This window comes from Phalacrocorax aristotelis, chromosome Z (genome assembly GCF_949628215.1).
Source record: "Phalacrocorax aristotelis chromosome Z, bGulAri2.1, whole genome shotgun sequence".
Classification (NCBI taxonomy): Eukaryota; Metazoa; Chordata; class Aves; order Suliformes; family Phalacrocoracidae; genus Phalacrocorax; species Phalacrocorax aristotelis.
This window is the reverse complement of record NC_134311.1, coordinates 46,151,303-46,167,878: the sequence shown is the minus strand read 5'-3', so window position 1 is coordinate 46,167,878 and position 16,576 is coordinate 46,151,303. Positions and strand designations below refer to the sequence as shown.

At 36.2% G+C, this 16,576-nt stretch overlaps 1 long non-coding RNA gene across 1 annotated transcript; it reads left to right on the top strand.

Annotated features, from left to right (window-relative positions):
* The first annotated feature begins 567 nt into the window (after positions 1-567).
* LOC142050531 (uncharacterized) lies at positions 568-16,369 on the top strand. Its single transcript, XR_012658055.1, has 3 exons — positions 568-816; positions 6,668-6,832; positions 12,273-16,369. It is a non-coding gene; the product is annotated as an uncharacterized LOC142050531 (long non-coding RNA).
* The last annotated feature ends 207 nt before the right edge of the window (positions 16,370-16,576 follow it).

Here is a 16,576-nt window from a genome sequence, read left to right as displayed (position 1 = left end):
TTACCTCAACACTCCTTAAAAATCTTGTGTGCACTTAACAGTGAGTCCACATGACTTTGGCAGACAAGAAGAGTGAGACAGGGAATTGGGAATAGGCAGGCAGGAGTTTCAGTGGAGTTGAACTCGACTGCACTGGCTGCACACCATTACTGCACCTTGTTAAGCCCACAAACATCTCTCAAAAAATTTGGAAGTTACTGTACTTTTCAGTAATTTCAGCTTACTACTAAAAATCTGCACTCCTGTGGGACAACGTGTACATTTATGTACAGGTATTTAAGCATGCAGTTCTTCTGAATATGACAATGTGGGTTGTACCTCAGACTATAGCAGCCTGTAAAGGTTTGTGAGACACACATCCATACGATATGGCTTGGATACTAGATATTCTGCACCAGAATCAAATTTTTAGCTGTGTCTCCAGCTATGACAGACACTCCATCTTCAAGCAAGTCAAACACTCAACAAGTGTTTCTAGATACATGTCCTAGAAAGCACTATAAAGAGGTCTTTCTCATCACTGAATGGTATGGTTTATATGGTTTTATCATATTTTTGTCCTGACAGAATGCAGAGGGAAATATGAATGTCTGCCTCTCCCTGAGTGCACATATATACTGGGCTGATGCAGCTGGGACCTATGGAGGTGAAAGCATTGAACAGCTCTTGGTACAAAACTCCCTCTGCCAGCAGGTCACCCTTTGTGAGCAACCACTGCCTTTGCAGTGCCTCTGAGCCACCCTTGGAGGGTCATCCTTCTCAGGTTTGCTGCCGCACCACCTCTGCAAAGGGGATGGTGTGCTGCTGGAAAGACAGGTACTGTACACAGAAGAAGAGCGCACCTTCTTTTATTTGTTACTTCATGGCTAATGAAGTAATGAAGTCCCATTTTTGTGGGACTAATGGTTTTATGCTCAAATTGATTATAAACATTTCATTTGGGTTTTAGTCCAGTTTTCAAGGCAGATTATAAAATATGTACCTTGTTGGTAGATATATCCAGGCAAACACATAAATAGATTAAACTCCTACTTTAAGACTGACATCCCATCCTGGCTGAAGGACTGGAACTGGAGGCAATTATATGTCCAAGCTGGGGAAGTTGCTTTTGAGAAATGATATTCAAAATGGCTTTGTACTTAAAGAGTATATGGTACCTGCAATGATTAGACAAATAAAGACCATCAGCAATCCTGTATAAGTGGCAGATTCAGAAATATAACCTGATGCATGCTCTTAAAAGCCATTAGCTGAAGAAAGAGATCTCAGTGTATTTTTGCATCTGCATTCCTTGTTACTGAATAATGAAGCAGGATTTATAAACAAATATGTCAGAGTATATATGATATGCTGTGATGATTTTACCGTAAAATAAAGTGCATGCTATGTTCTGAAACAAAAGATAATGATGCTATATATTTTGCATTTTTGCATTTAAAAAAAGTCTCAATTAATACATATATTTGGCTTTCCATAATTTTGTTATAAATTAAATTATCAAAGAGAAAGTGAAAAAATAGGCACTCTCCTGTTTTGTTTCCCTCTAACTAAAAAAAAATCAAAACAGCTACCTGTATTTCTTTATATATTTGCAGGTGGAGATTTCAGGTATATTTCTATGTAGACCTCATTTTTTTACTAAATGCATTTAAAACAGAAAATAACAAAGAAATACAAAAGTTTAAAGATGATACTACTTGCTTACTCTTAAAGGCTATACTTTTTTTGATTGCTTATCAATGCTTTCCTTCTTGTATGCTTATTTTGATCCATTCAGTGGCTATCTACGTTTTTCCATTTTTACCGACTTGCTGATTACTATCATGAAATATTTCACCCAAAGTTTGGCTCCAATACCATGAAAGCAGGAGACATTTTGGTGCATACAGGATAAATGAAACCTTTAAAACCAAGTTTCCTAGAAAATCAGCTTGCTGCCTTTGGGGACAGAAACATGCTAATTAGGAGAAATTTACAAAAAACATCTTCAGTGAAACACAGAAGTGCAGGTTTTGTGCTAACACTTTCCAAAATCCAGAAGGATTTTACATGCTGGTGGCAGCACAGCTCCAGTGGCCTTATGATAACAGCCAAGTGGTTAAAAAACACTAAAGACAGTGTGACGATAGTGCAGCAAACTGAATTTTAATATCCCCCACCTCTTGCTAATCTCAGGGGAGTCAGAAACTCAGAATTCCTCCTTCCTTTGCTGGTTAGCAGGGGTCTGGAGTCTTGCTGCTTGTCATACAGTGGCCACAGAAAATCTCTGCCAGGGATCCTTGCAGAGTTCTGCTTTTATGAAAAAGAGACAGAATAAACCTGGCATTTTAAGATTTTAAGAGCCAGAAAACTCTTAAGGCTTCATTCACAAAGACCACTCCATACCAGTGAGGTTCTGCGACTGTAAACACTTCTGTTCTGCCAGGCATTTCAGGTAAATCTAAAATGATAGTAGCATAAATTAGAAGTAAACAAACATGGTTAGTAATGAGGTCATAGTTTGAAGTTCTTGTTCAGTATTTATTCAGTGAAAATTTGACCTTTAAAAAAACTTATGAATTTGCCTCATAGTATTCTAATATTTAGACAATAAAGCAAGACACTATTTCTGATATGCACACTATTGGTTACCACAGATAAATGCAATAACTTACCCTTAACAGTGTATTTTATGTGGAAAATCTTGCAATGAAACCTGTCCATTTTTCTGAAAACTAAAAAAAACTGTTCACACTTTGACAAAGATTAAATCATCCTTCAGGGCTTATCTGTGTGCTGTATCTGTGAATATGAATAGGCCATTGACTTCAAAGTTACTGTTCATGCATGAAAAATTCAACATATGCATGAGTTTATGCATTAAGAATGCATTGTGCTTGTATTGCTCTGGCAGTGTCTTCTGCACAGAGTTTATGCATGTTTCTGTTGCAGTGTAGAGCATTCTGTGTAGAGCATTATTACCCTGTAATAAGTTTGTGGTATGTAGAAGACAGTCTTAATGCAGTCAATCTTTTAATTTTCATGAAAATTAAAATCACGTACAAGGAAGTGAAATACACAGCAACGTAAATATGTTAAAAGTCATAAAATGTTAAATCCCTTATTTCAAAAATTCCCTACTGCACATTTCAGGTGGTAGTTACGGTATCTCTTCTGTATTAAAAATTTCCATTATCTTCAACCAGTCCTTTACAAGATCAGAAGGTGTGTCCCACTGAATTTAGGTGAATTTTACTGGAGAACTATGTTAAATGCCAAATTCAAAACTCTGAATATAGCTAATGATTTCTAAGTGCTCAAGGTTATGTTTTTAGACTATATGCACCTACAGTGAGATAGCAAAAACAGAGGCATTGAAAAGGCTGAAAAAGCACTTCTTAGAGTAGTCTACAGTTGGACTTGTTGCCCATAAGTATCATTGTATACTGCAAACACCAGGTTCTGCAACTAGTCTGGAGAGTCTTGGCAGACAATTTCACTAGTGTAACAAAATTTACATTTTCTTACAAATCTTATTAATTTTAAGAAACAATTGCAATATTATAAGCAACTTAGATAGGTGCTATGACAGATCTTTTAAAAGGGGCTGCTATACCTCAAATCTGACAGAGTTGGAGATCTTCAAAAACAGTTCTCAGACCACCATTAAGACCATAAACACAAATTAGACGTGATCTCCTTCAGCTCTAACTTTGATGGTAGCTGACAGGCCTTAATTTAGCTATAATCCCTTTCCATCTATGCTTCGTAATGCATTGGAACAAAACCTAGTGCCACCTTCCCTTCCAACACGTTCAGCTTCCACTGACTTCAGTGGGAAATGAAAGGTGGCAGTTTTTCTAATAATGGAAGTAGCAAACATTACTTATCACAGTCTTTTTCTGTTCATTCAATTCTACAAGACACATTAACACACACAGGGCTGTGGTTCTGAATGCAAAAAGAAAAAATTGTTGGAGAGCAAATACTGCCTGCCTAGATCTTTCAAACCACTGGCCAAATTCTGCTTTTGGTGTAACCATAATTATCATATTGCTTTCAATTTATGTGGGAGTTTTGGAAGCAGGAATTTGTCCCACTGAGATTACTTGGTAAGGCAATGTTACAGCCCATCAAGATTAGGAAAGATAGCAGAATTTGGCTCACAAGGGAAAAACCCTCAGGATTTATAGTCCAACTGAGAGAAGTAGGAGTGCATAGAGTGCCTAATCACATTACAAAAAGGATGTTAAACATCTTATCATCTCTGGTTTTCTGTATTTTATACAAAAAATGCAATAAATATCCCATGTTAGATACAAAGTAAAACGAATGTCACAAAAAAATTACTTTGTCCTAAAACAACATCCTACCCCTCCAAAATCTGTGACATTTATGACTGTGGTGAGGGTGTATCTAACCACTATTTAGATTGCCTCTCAGCTCTCAGAGCCGAATGCATTCCATGGGAAGCTGAATGATGGAATTTTAGTTACAACATAATTTTCCAGCTGTTCAAAAAAGGTATATCATGGTGTAAGTTTCACAACTGCTGAAAACCAGCAAAACTAACTGATGAATAGTCATATCCATCTGGGCCCAATCCTGGAAAGTGTTAAGTGTCCTGAATTTCTTCATTTCTGTTGAGGCCAGTGGGAATCTGGGGTTGCTGAGCATTTTGTGGTCAAAATAAGAGGAGAGAAGATGATCTTTCACCACCTCTCAGACTGGGGCCAACAGCCAATAGCACCAACTGATCCTGCTATTGTTAAACTAAATCTGAATCCATATGAAACATGGTGCCAGTAGAAATTTGCTGTGCACTAGGCGATTTGTGTCTGTTTCTTTAACACTGACTTTGGCGGTCTCTTCGATCAACAGCAAGACAGTGTATGAAAAAAAGCTTATTTTCTGCATCCCAGTGGAAAAGAATCATCTGTGTGAACTGCCGTTACAACAGTAAAAAAATTTCTAAAAGTATTTTATTTGCAAAATATTTATGCTATCTCCTCAAAAGAAATAAGGATTATCTTAATCTTTACATCATTTCTTATTTTAGAGCCAAAAAAGATTGTCCACTTTGGAAGAATAACAAATCTGACAGTTTTCATCTGCCTAATAGACTGAAAATTTCCCTTTTTTTTTGGTGACCTGAAGGAGCAACATCACAGCTGGACACATTTTCTGAGGACTGTTACTTCTTTACTGCAGACTGTAGAACTGTAACTTCTTTACTTCTTTACTTCAGCTGGAATCTTCCTCTGGACTGACACTTACAAGACTCTTTTCACCTGCCAGTCACATCTCAAAGCCAACCAGGTTCCTCATTCAAAAGCTTTGTCTCCAGTAATCTCCCTACTCAAACACTGAATTGTACCATCTGAATGGCAAAATGCATATGTGCCATTGGTTTATTTACTGGTTAACACCCTTCTCTCTCCCCTCCCATATCAAGGACATTGTCTTGATTTGATACAGAGTAAAAAGAAGTGTTTCCATAGGCGTTCAGCCTGACTTCTCCCTAAGAAACTTAATTTCTTCAAGTGCCAATCTCCTTTTGAAGGTTTTTTAATGGACCATTATGAGAAAAGTGGCTAAAAACTTATTTTGCCACTCTAATAAATTCAGTATCAGTTAAAGAATAATGCAGGACATTGTAAATGTCTAAAAAATGTGAGAATATTCTTATTATAGAATCATAGAATTGTTTAGGTTGGAAAAGACCTTTAAGATCATCAAGTCCAACTGTTAACCTAGCACTGCCAAGTCCACCACTAAACCATGTCCATAAGTGCCACGTCTGCATGTCTTTCAAATACCTCCAGGGATGGTGACCCAACCACTTCCCTGGGCAGCCTGTTCCAGTGCTTGATAACCCTTTTGGTGAACAAATTTTATCTAACACCCAAGCTAAACCTCCCCTGATGCAGCTTCCTCTCATCCTATCACTTGTTACTTGGGAGAAGAGACTGACACCCACCTTGCTACGACCCCCTACCCCCTTTCAGGTAGCTGTAGAGAGCAATAAGGTCTCCCCTCAGCCTCCTCTTCTCCAGGCTAAACAGTCCCTCATCTGCTCCTCATAAGACTTGTGCTCTAGACCCTGTTGTCACTAAAGCTTGTGGAATCAGACCCTAAAGCTCCACTAACAACTTTACCATTATCATTCTTATTATTTGCTTATAAAATAATTTCTTACAGTGCCATCCAGGCTGATGCTGTATACCAGGTCCTTCTGCTCCCTGTAACAATTCAGGGCCTTAGACTTTAAAAGCATGAACACAAAGACAAAACCAAACAGAAACTCAGTTACTCTCCTGAGATCCAAACCCCATATTTCTGAAAACAGCTCTACCTTTTAAACCATGGATTTAAGAAAGTGAATATATGCCTAATAGAATAATTGTAACCAGAGTGACCTGATTCTGAAGAGATGTAATGAGGAACCAGTCAAATAAAGACTCATAGCAAGGGAATCTGGCATAAATGCACAGGGAAACACTCAGGTAGCTAGATATCTATAAACTTTTACATATCCAGACAGGAGTACTCATGATGGTTTGCTCATTTAATGACTCCCAAACTGAAAATGTCAATATTTGCTTGAAGCCTTCTTTATTTTGTAGCTTGTAACAACCTTTTTAAAGAACACTTGGGAACTCCCTCTAAATATGTCATTTCTTTCCAGGAAAAATGAAGAAAAGGCATCTGCTGCAAATACTAGTGTCAACAGAAATGTTACCTACCTAGCCCAACTGTGATGTCCTTTGGCTAATTTATACAGCTTCTACCTTTCTGTGACTATTCCTGTACTAGACCTATATGTACTGGCAGATCTTTTCAGGGAAACAAGGTAATTAATGGCAAAGGAAGAAGGGAGAATTCCCAATTATAGCTCATATACCCTCTCATTCTTCTGTCTTTAAATTAGGTTTCCAGAAGTTGTGATCGTGCAGAAGTATTTCATACATAAAGAATTGCTAACGTAACACATCTACCTTTACCAGCAGCGAGCTTGAACTAGCTCAACTGCCGTGTAACTGCTCTGTTAATTTTCATTGTCACAGTCATCTAAAATCTGAGAAGGTACTTCAGATATGAACATTAACAGTTGCAGTATTTAAAACCTTTAAGAAAGTTGTGGTATTCTCATCTCAGAAAGTACCTTAATAGTATTTTATCTATGGAGAGATTTTAGCTTGTCTTGGTGATAAGCATGATTTGCAAAAGCTTGAGAAAAACTTTTCTTATGTTATCATTCCAGGCTGGTGCAACATGGCCTCCAAAGAAGCAAACAAATAACAGCAGTTGAAGTGAAAATACTAGATGGTATTCACTTACTTGATAGTCTAACTTTATCCATTCTTTAAAAAAATAGGGGGTTTAACCTCTACTATGTCACAATCTTTATGATATTTTAGTCACCCTGACACATCTACTTAATTTAGACATGCCTTGTTAGAATTAGAACTTCTGTCCCAAAATATCACTCTATGGTTATCAAGAATCAACAGCAGGAGCAAAGAGTCAAACAAGTTATTGCTGGCTATTAGCATGTCAATCCTCTATGATGCAGACAACAAGAGAAATGTTAGATGTCACAATGCTTGTAATACCACAATTTAGTTGTAGCCTGCTCCACCCTAAGACTCTTCCCAGTCCATATTGGTAAAGCCATACAGATAGCAGAAATGATGAAGACTTGAAAGAAAATTCTAGTGTCAGTAGATCTCAGTGGAATCTACTGTCTGAGAGAGACAATCTTCTTTACTTTCTTTTTCCTATCCATGTTCATTAAATAGGTGGGGTAATTTCAAATAATTATACTATGAACTAAAAACTTGAGAGGAAACAGGAATAACCTCCCTGCACAGCGTGACCTTCCTTCTGACTTCAGGAGTTCGTGGTCCCTAAAAGAAGAGGTAATTCAGCCTCCCCACGCTCATCTCCAGGCCTCTTTAGATCAGGGGCTGCTGGCCCTACTGAGTGGTACCAAATCATGTGTGATGGTTTTCCTGATATACTCAACTGTCTGCTAGGGACTGAGCTGAGACCACTAAACTAATTTCATGTAGGAGTTCAGGTTTAAGTATTTTTTAAACAACATTAACATATTTCATATATTTTCTCTTCAGGAAAAAAAACCACCCTTGAGAGGCCAAAGCAGAATAGTTTCTATAACATAAGGTAATCTTAAACATGATAGATGTAGGATCTGCCTATGACTTGCCGTCAATTACAGAATTTATCCTATATCACATGAAACAAGTTTAATAAACCACTTAAGTGTTATAAGGTATGCTTCCTAACAACATGAATTATGTTTCTATCTGTGGCCAAATGTACGTGTTCTATCACTCTGAATATTAAATACAAAAACTATGTTTAAATAATGTGAAGGCTCTGATTTAAAGCAACAAAAGCCAATAAATTCAAAGTTTATGCTGGTATGCTACGCTTAACTCACACAAATTGTTTCGAACAGGTATAATGGCATGAATTACACCCCTCTTACATTTATGTTTCTACTTCCATATTTGAATTTCCTGAGTTGTGTCAGCCTAAGTCTCTCCATGAGTTTCTTTAAATAGAATTCTAAAATTTAATTTACTAGCTTTGTTTTTATTTTTAAGGCAAATGTATGCCTTACAGAAAATAAAAAAAATGCGTATTTTTTTTGTCTGAGGATGGAAAGGTTCCTTAGGAACTGTTTTAGTTTCTCTATTTAATACACAATCAGAACGCTGAAAAATATTAATTGCTTTACTAACTTTGTATTATTTACATTACAGACTGTAACGGGTCCCTCAGAGCTTTTCTGATTGCTTGAGTTACCAGAAAACTGGACAGATATTTAGTATGTTCCTTAAAAAATAATTGTTATAAGCCATTATTAGAGTCTTAGCAATATGGATAATAGCAAAGCGAATGTCTACAGTGTTCATGTTTCAAATGCTGAGTTGGGTTTTAGCTGCTTTGCTGTTTCTATCATTTTTATATGGCACCACATAAATGTGAATAGGACTTTAAGAACCCAAAATACATTTTAACCTAGTGGGGTTTCGCCAGAGGATTCCATTTAAGTATAATTGGAAAAAAACTGGTAGAAAACACAAGAAAAGGTCTGATTTTTGTATCTATGGCAATGCTGCTGATCACGAAGTACCTCTAAGTCCTTGGTGAGGGGTGAGAATGAAGCAAGATGGCATTCAAGAGTGTGACATCTCAGTACAGCAAATAAATGCAAATCTCAACATATAGGCATATGAGAGGAATATGAGCTATAGCTAAGTTGGGAGCACAGAGTGTATCTATTTATTAAACAAAAGAAAGTTCTGTAGTTTAGTATAAAAACCTCAGACTTGGAAACTGAAAAATCCTAAGTTTTAAGTTTCAAAATTAATACCAGTATTTTGGGAAATTCACTGAATCTTTTCCCCTCTGAAATTTTCCCACATGTAATACAGGAATACTTAATCAACTGGGGGAGTCTCAAAGATTTACTTGTTATTGTTGCTATAGCACAACAAAATATATACATGTATGCAAAATCCTGCTAACGTATACTTATCGGTTTGGTTAGGTTTTAATTGTGGACAGCTTATCGCATCTGTTTCTAACTTTCCTGGTGTTCTTCAGCGGGCTTAACCTCTACTGAGTTTGCTCTGTGTGCTTTTATTGAGTTACTTTGAATTGTACTGTTATTGTGTTAGAGCTGCAAAGCTGTTGACGAAATAAGCCACTTAAAATGACTGGTAGGTAACCTCTTTCACATAAATGTTTAGAAAAACCTTAATATTTCTCTTTACTTTAGTTATATATCAAATGTAATTTTCACTGTGGACATTGTTCTTCACCTTAAGATGAGACAGTACAAAACTGCTAGTAAATGTAGAACTTTTTCATATCATTATTCAAAAGCAGTTTTATTCTGTTGTTCTGAAGTCTGCACATCTGAAGTATGTGTAACTACATGACTTTACATTTTTAGGGATGTTTTATGTATCATAATGTAAAGGTATGTGTTTATCTACACCTGGCTCATGAATGCTAACTCTTAAGATTCATATGATTCAAAATTCTTCAGTAAGGGTCAAACTTAGTACACATGATGTGAAACAAAGTTGTAACCTAAGTGAGTTAGAGACCACATCACAGTAAATTGTCATAGGAAATATCAAACAAAATGAATAAACAGAACAAAAGAACATTACTTGTATGAAAATACAGTACAAAATTTATTTCATACAAGAATTGGACACGTCTCTGTCTCTCTCTCTGCAGATATTTTGACTTCTATGGTTTCAGTCTCCAAATTCTGTTTCAGATTTAGTTCTGAGGGTCATCACAATCAATTGACAATTTCATTCCTATTACGTTAATACTGTGGTGTTTGTTGCTATATCAGAGGCTCTCCATCAAAAGATAAATTACTAAAATCACTGATTAACTGTGGTTTTGAATGCAGATCCATAATCTAGTGCTAATGTTTCACCTGAAAAAGAGTGTCTTACAAAATATATTAAGTGAAAGTCCACCTGCTAGTGCTTTTTCCACTAGGAGCATAAGGGTTTACCAAGGTATCTCTGTGACGAATTTAATTTCATAATTATGAACAAAACCTTCAGTTTTACAGAATTAGAAAATAGAGAGTAGGAAGGTGATGGTGGTTCTTGTGATTTTAATTAATTAGTAATTTGTGTCTCAAGGATTTATTAATTTCCTTTTTAATCTTTAAAGAAAGTTGAAAAGAAAGATGTTCTGTATTTGGTCTTGAATGTCACATCTTATTCTTCAGAATGGGATAGGGCAAGATAAATTCTTTTATTGCTGCATCTGATTGACAATGGAGATTTATGTGTGGTATTAGCAAAGAGTGATCAGGAACAGAGGAAAAAAAAGGAGCAATGAGTGTTTTATCCTCTATTTTAAGATACAGAAAAAAAGATTTTAGTTCTTGTTTTTCTCCTGTTTTTGAAGACATTCTAAGTGTTGTAGGTATTTGAAACCTATGGGTTTCAGTCGAACAATTAAAAAAACTATAACATCAATAGAATCACAAGGTGATAAGGTAAGCAACTGAAGGAAGTACATTTCTCCTAATCTTAAAAACACTGCGCATGAACTCATATGCCTAACTTTAAACAAGTAAGGTATAGCAGCAATATCTTTATAAAGCCTCTGGTAAGCAGCTTTTGTTCTTAAAAATTCTAGATAAAGCTGTGATTACTCAACATTCCTGATGTACACCTCACTTTATTTTACATGCATAATTTCTTCACCTGATTTTCCCCTTTTGACCTTTTGATTTTAATTTTTTTTTCATAGGTGATGATTTCTATGCTATTTCTTGCGGTAGCGTAGAATTTTGTTATAATGGCAAAGGGGTATTTTGTTGCTGTTTTTACTCTAGCAGTAAGTAAAAAACAGCTGAACAGATTTGTTCAGACAACCCAAGAAACTCCTTCCTTGGTGAGAGACCAAATAAAGGCTGCATTTTGACCTGGCTCAGAATTGCTTATGCATGTATTTAGAGTACTTTAAACAAAAAGCATCCGGATATAAGTGGTAACAATTTAAAGTGACAGTACTCAGTTGTTAGAATCTGGGATTTTAGGTATTTATGTACAAATTATGAATTCATTCGTTATATTAAATTGACTTAGTGTTGAATCCTTCAGTGCCTCTAGATTCACTCATCTGCTGTCTGGCTTCCTGTAAAATATACGGGGTGAACAATGAAGAGTGACTAGTCCTCTCAGCTGCAGAACAGTGTTGTAGAATAACATTGCCTGAAGCTGCAAGGTCCAGCTTGACTCAACTTTTTTACAAGCTGGGGAAGTAAAATGGGGTACCCCATGTACCATGGGGTACATGGGAGTAAAAGCGTACTTGGGATTCCCTAGAAGGGGGAACTGAAGTTATTGAAAATTTATTGACGTTATTAAAATTTTGGTACACATATTTAGAAACACACAGAGAAGCAGATACAAAAGGACCCTGCTTAAAAGGGAACAGGACATAAGGATACTTGACATAGAAGTAAAGAAATAGTAGTATTTCCAAAAAAAAGGCCTGTTGGAGGAGCTCAGCTCAGCAGAAGTGACGTGAAAAATTACAGTGACACAGATATGAATCTTTTAAGCATCATAACTGGTGGGAAAGTGAGGGCTGGCAATACGAGTATTTGTTGTTTTACTTAGATCTGAATGTCTCTTTTGCTTTCTACAGTAAACTGTGATTGTTCTTATCAAACATTTTGAAAGTTTTTGTCTGCTTGTTCTATTGATCAGATGACCCTGAAGGGTGAACCATAAATCAGAGACTGGAACTCTAGGAAAATCGTTGTTTAAGCTACTGGGATGCTTTATGAAGTATTCGGCACTACTGTAGAGGTCAAGGCAGCTGGAATGTGGATACTCAAATTCAGAAAGTCTTCAAAATTAAGTACTGTGCTTACAAAATATGCTGGTGAACTGAAAGCCTATACAGATTTTGGAAAATGTGAAAACAATATTGAAACAATATTGAAAACAATGTCAAAAGTTTGTAGCTCCAAGCATAAAAATCTCAAAGCATAGAAACGTATGCTGTAAGGGGTACTAGATGAGTGCTTGGAAATGATAGATTAGCTGTCTTTAAGTTATGTATCTCTTACATGCAAAGTAATATTCCTGGAAGATTTTCCATATCTTCCAAGTTCATGCTGGTTTATCTGTGTGATTTTGTGCAAAACACTTAGTGGGTCAGTTTATGAAAATAATTTGCATATCACCATAAGCATAACTTTATTTTTTTAGCACTGAGGAAAGGTGAGTTTTGTATGTATTTATAGGAAGACTGCAGGGAAAACTACAATGCATAAGCATGTCCCCCACACTGTCTCTTTGGAATATCTCTCTCAGGCAACCCATTTTGTTTCCTATCAGTGATCTTTAGTGAATCATAGCCCTGTTCAAAACGGGTTTCCCCTGTGAGATAACTAGATCCAGAACAGTGGAAATTTATACAGCTGCAGGTGTTAGCTGCCATTACTCTTACTGGCTTGTCCCCATTTAAGTTTTATGCCCTGTCCCTTCTCAAGCTTCATCCAGCCTCCTTTTTCCCTCTAGACTCTCATAGTTGACCTCTACTAACTCTTAGTTCTGTTTACAGAATTAGTTTCTCCCCTTCAGGTCAACAGCCAGATCATGAGGAGAGCAGATATACCCTGGCCTCTTATAATGGAGGAAAAATTCCATTCCCCACAGTTCAGCTGAAAACATAAAGTTTCACGTGAACTGAGGGAACTATGGCATGGCTTAGCTGTCAGGCAAGATCTGTAATATTGAAGACTTTTGGTTTTCACTTCACTGTTTTTAGGATATGGTGTTCCTCATGGACGTAATTAAGAAATGCATTTCTGACTACTTTCATGGTTTCTAATGTTTGACACGGAATCCTTCAACTGTACCTGCCTTTTCAGTCTTGGAATAATCAAAAGTAAAAAAAAAAGAACTAATTTCTATGTTTGGGTTTCAGAAGTGGAAACTCAGAGGCTTCTGGAATTTGTTGTTCCAGCAAAAGGGGTCTTATATGGTGTAGAGCATAGCGTGCACAGTTATGTGAAAGATTTTTGCTAGAGTATGGATAGGATTGTGGCTGATGGTGTTACGTGAAAGAAGGGTTAACTGCCACACTCTTGTGCAGTGGACTGGACAAGAAAAGCTCTGTTTTAATTTCTGAATGTATTAAACTAGTTGCAGTTGGTACTGCGTACTCATAAGACCAGATATGAAGCAAAAAAATGAACCAACTGTGTTACTGATGTCTGGGAACACTGGCCTGTTACTCTTTCCCATACAGTAAATGGATACTTCACCTTTGTCTAAACTCTCCTTGGATACTTCAGTCTCCTTTTCATCAAGTGCTGCTTTAGCTTAGCTATTATAGCTGTGTGGCTTTTACTAAGCAATGTTAGGATCTTTCCAGCTCCTCTTACTCATTTGATACAGAGCAACAGAGAAGAGACACAGATTCAATTCCCATGACTAGGCCAATACACAGTAGGAACTTAAAATAGCATGCAATTAATTAAACAACAACAACAAAAAACCCAAACAGTAAAGCAAAATTTACCAGAATAAGAAATTCCTATATTATAGTGAGGTGCTGCCTTAACCAATCCTGTGCTGTTTGCTTAAATACCAGAAAAGTAGCTTTAAAATTCTCATGAGGAATGCAGATTCTGCTGGTTCACTGTGAAGAGAAAGGTAGTCAGAAATAGACCACTTAACAAGAATCTTTTAACGATCTGGATGAAAAAAAAGAAAACTGATCTTTGACATACAGAGCTACTGCTGTTGTCAAATTAAAGCTCAACTACAGTAACTGAAGCGCTAGCAGTATCTTTCAGACAGCAGTGGGGACATGCCTGTCTCCTGCTGTTTTCTTGGAGGTGGGCACAATGGGTGAATCTGTAGTTCTGTGACCTGTACAAGGGAATACCAAAATCCAGTAAAGAGAAGGGAGTCTTTCTGTACCTTCATGGGCTGTAGGTAAAGGCACATTTGACTTACAGTTAAGCTGATATAGGGATGGAGCACAACCGTTCCTAAGTGTAGCACCAACACTATCTATAGAAAAACACAAAATCAAACCTACTGTGAGAAGGATCTCTGTGAGGTTTTAACATGAGTGTCTAAGATACTAGATGAATGGGGATTGTGTTTGAATATTTAGCTAGTTTATTAACTAAATTTAAAGTTCTTTTAAATTATACATAGAAGTTTCTTACTGCACATACATAGTAGACATCTGTGACTTATTTCCTCTGTTGTAATAATTTCTAGTTGAAAAGGAAGAAAGGAAAAGCTACATATGACTTCTTATTTTTCCCCTTCATGCGTTAGTGTATTAACCTGTTGGGGTTTGGGTTATTTATAGAATTGAGTTCTCAAAAAAGAGTATGATTGTAAATGCTGTCATCTGCATGACCAAGACTAAAATATGGATGTATAAAAGTAGACGTTAAAACCAGTGAAAAATAAGAAGAGCTGGAAAATTCTTTCCTGACCTCACCCCTCTGCAGATTTCACCAGTGGTATTATAATGGCTACAAAAACACTGAGCCAGATATTACAAGGTCATTTGGACACAAAAGAAGGAGTGATCTGATCAGTGTTACTTTCCTTCCTGAGAAGGATTAAACTGATCCTCACAAGAGGTGTGAGAATTTTTAGGACTAGGACATAATTTTCAACACCTTTTATATCATGTAGATATTTAGTGCTTTAAGAAAGAATGATCACAACCCTTTATGAATTTAAATTCTTAGCACTTTACAGTAATTGTTGTCAGGTCTAAATACTTATATAAAATACAAGTCTGAGATAAAATCCACTGATTGATTGGAGCATCATTCTAATTTGGAAAGTGTCTGTCATTTGAACATTAGTCATACTCCCATTATGTTGTGACTCATGATGTACTCCAGGCAAAAGAAAAGAAACAATACTGAATGAGTTCCTGAAAAAATACCCCAGGAGCTGAAGCAAAAAGTAAATAAAGCTTCTATTGTCTTAATAGTCCTCTACGATCTTTTGACTTGTGAATGTGTGTGTTTGTTATTTACCATAACACAAAACTCTACATTTTTTCCCACCCATCAATTTTCAAAGAGGAAATTATACTGCTGCTGCTACTACTACTAATACTACTGTTACTACTCCTGATACTGATAACAATAGTATTAATACTATTACTATGTTTTCAACACACACTCTTCCAAATTTTTAAGTCAAATCTGCATTTTGGCCAATTATATTTTGCCTTAAATCATAAAATTCCAGCATTCGTGGTGTATTGCAGGGCAGACCCACTCAACCAAACTGAATGCTTTGTCAGCTTACAGATGGCTCATATAGCTCTGTCCTGTTAGATTATTTTAATTATCCGACCTAAGTTATCTGTAGATGCTACCTGCAACTGGTAAATACAGCTTGTTTTAGGGACAGCATAAATAACAAATTGTACAAGAATATCTTTCAAGAACCTTAATGTTATTATTAAACTCTTGCGTTCTTGTAAGAGGCTCATTATTTTGGCTGCTTATGCTTTCTGGAAATCAGAGTATCTATGGAATCTGCTAATCACAAAAAATAACCCATTAATAGCTGAAAGCCCATTGTGATCTTTAAACATATTGGCTAACAATGAGTCAGCTTTGGTGGTGACAGTTTTATAGACACTTATGAAACAGAAATTAAGGTTTTAATTAACCTTTAGTTGTTTAATATTGTGTTGTTTTCAGGCTTTCCATTTGGAATGTCCAGAACTCCTTTGTCTTTTATAGTTTTTGGAAAGTTGTATAAAATCCTATTAAATAAACTGAGATCTTACACCTTCTAAATTACTAGACCTCTCTTTATTTCTCACTGTTGGATGGCTTTTTCAGTTGTCTTTTATAATGCCAATTTATTTCCTCCAGAGAAAATATATGATGGTGTTTCTGTGAAAATTTTAGATATCCTGTTGATTCAGTGATGATACTGAGTAAAATTTATTATTTTTGTATTTTTAGTTGAATGGGAAGGAAAATCCTTTTACATGAGACACT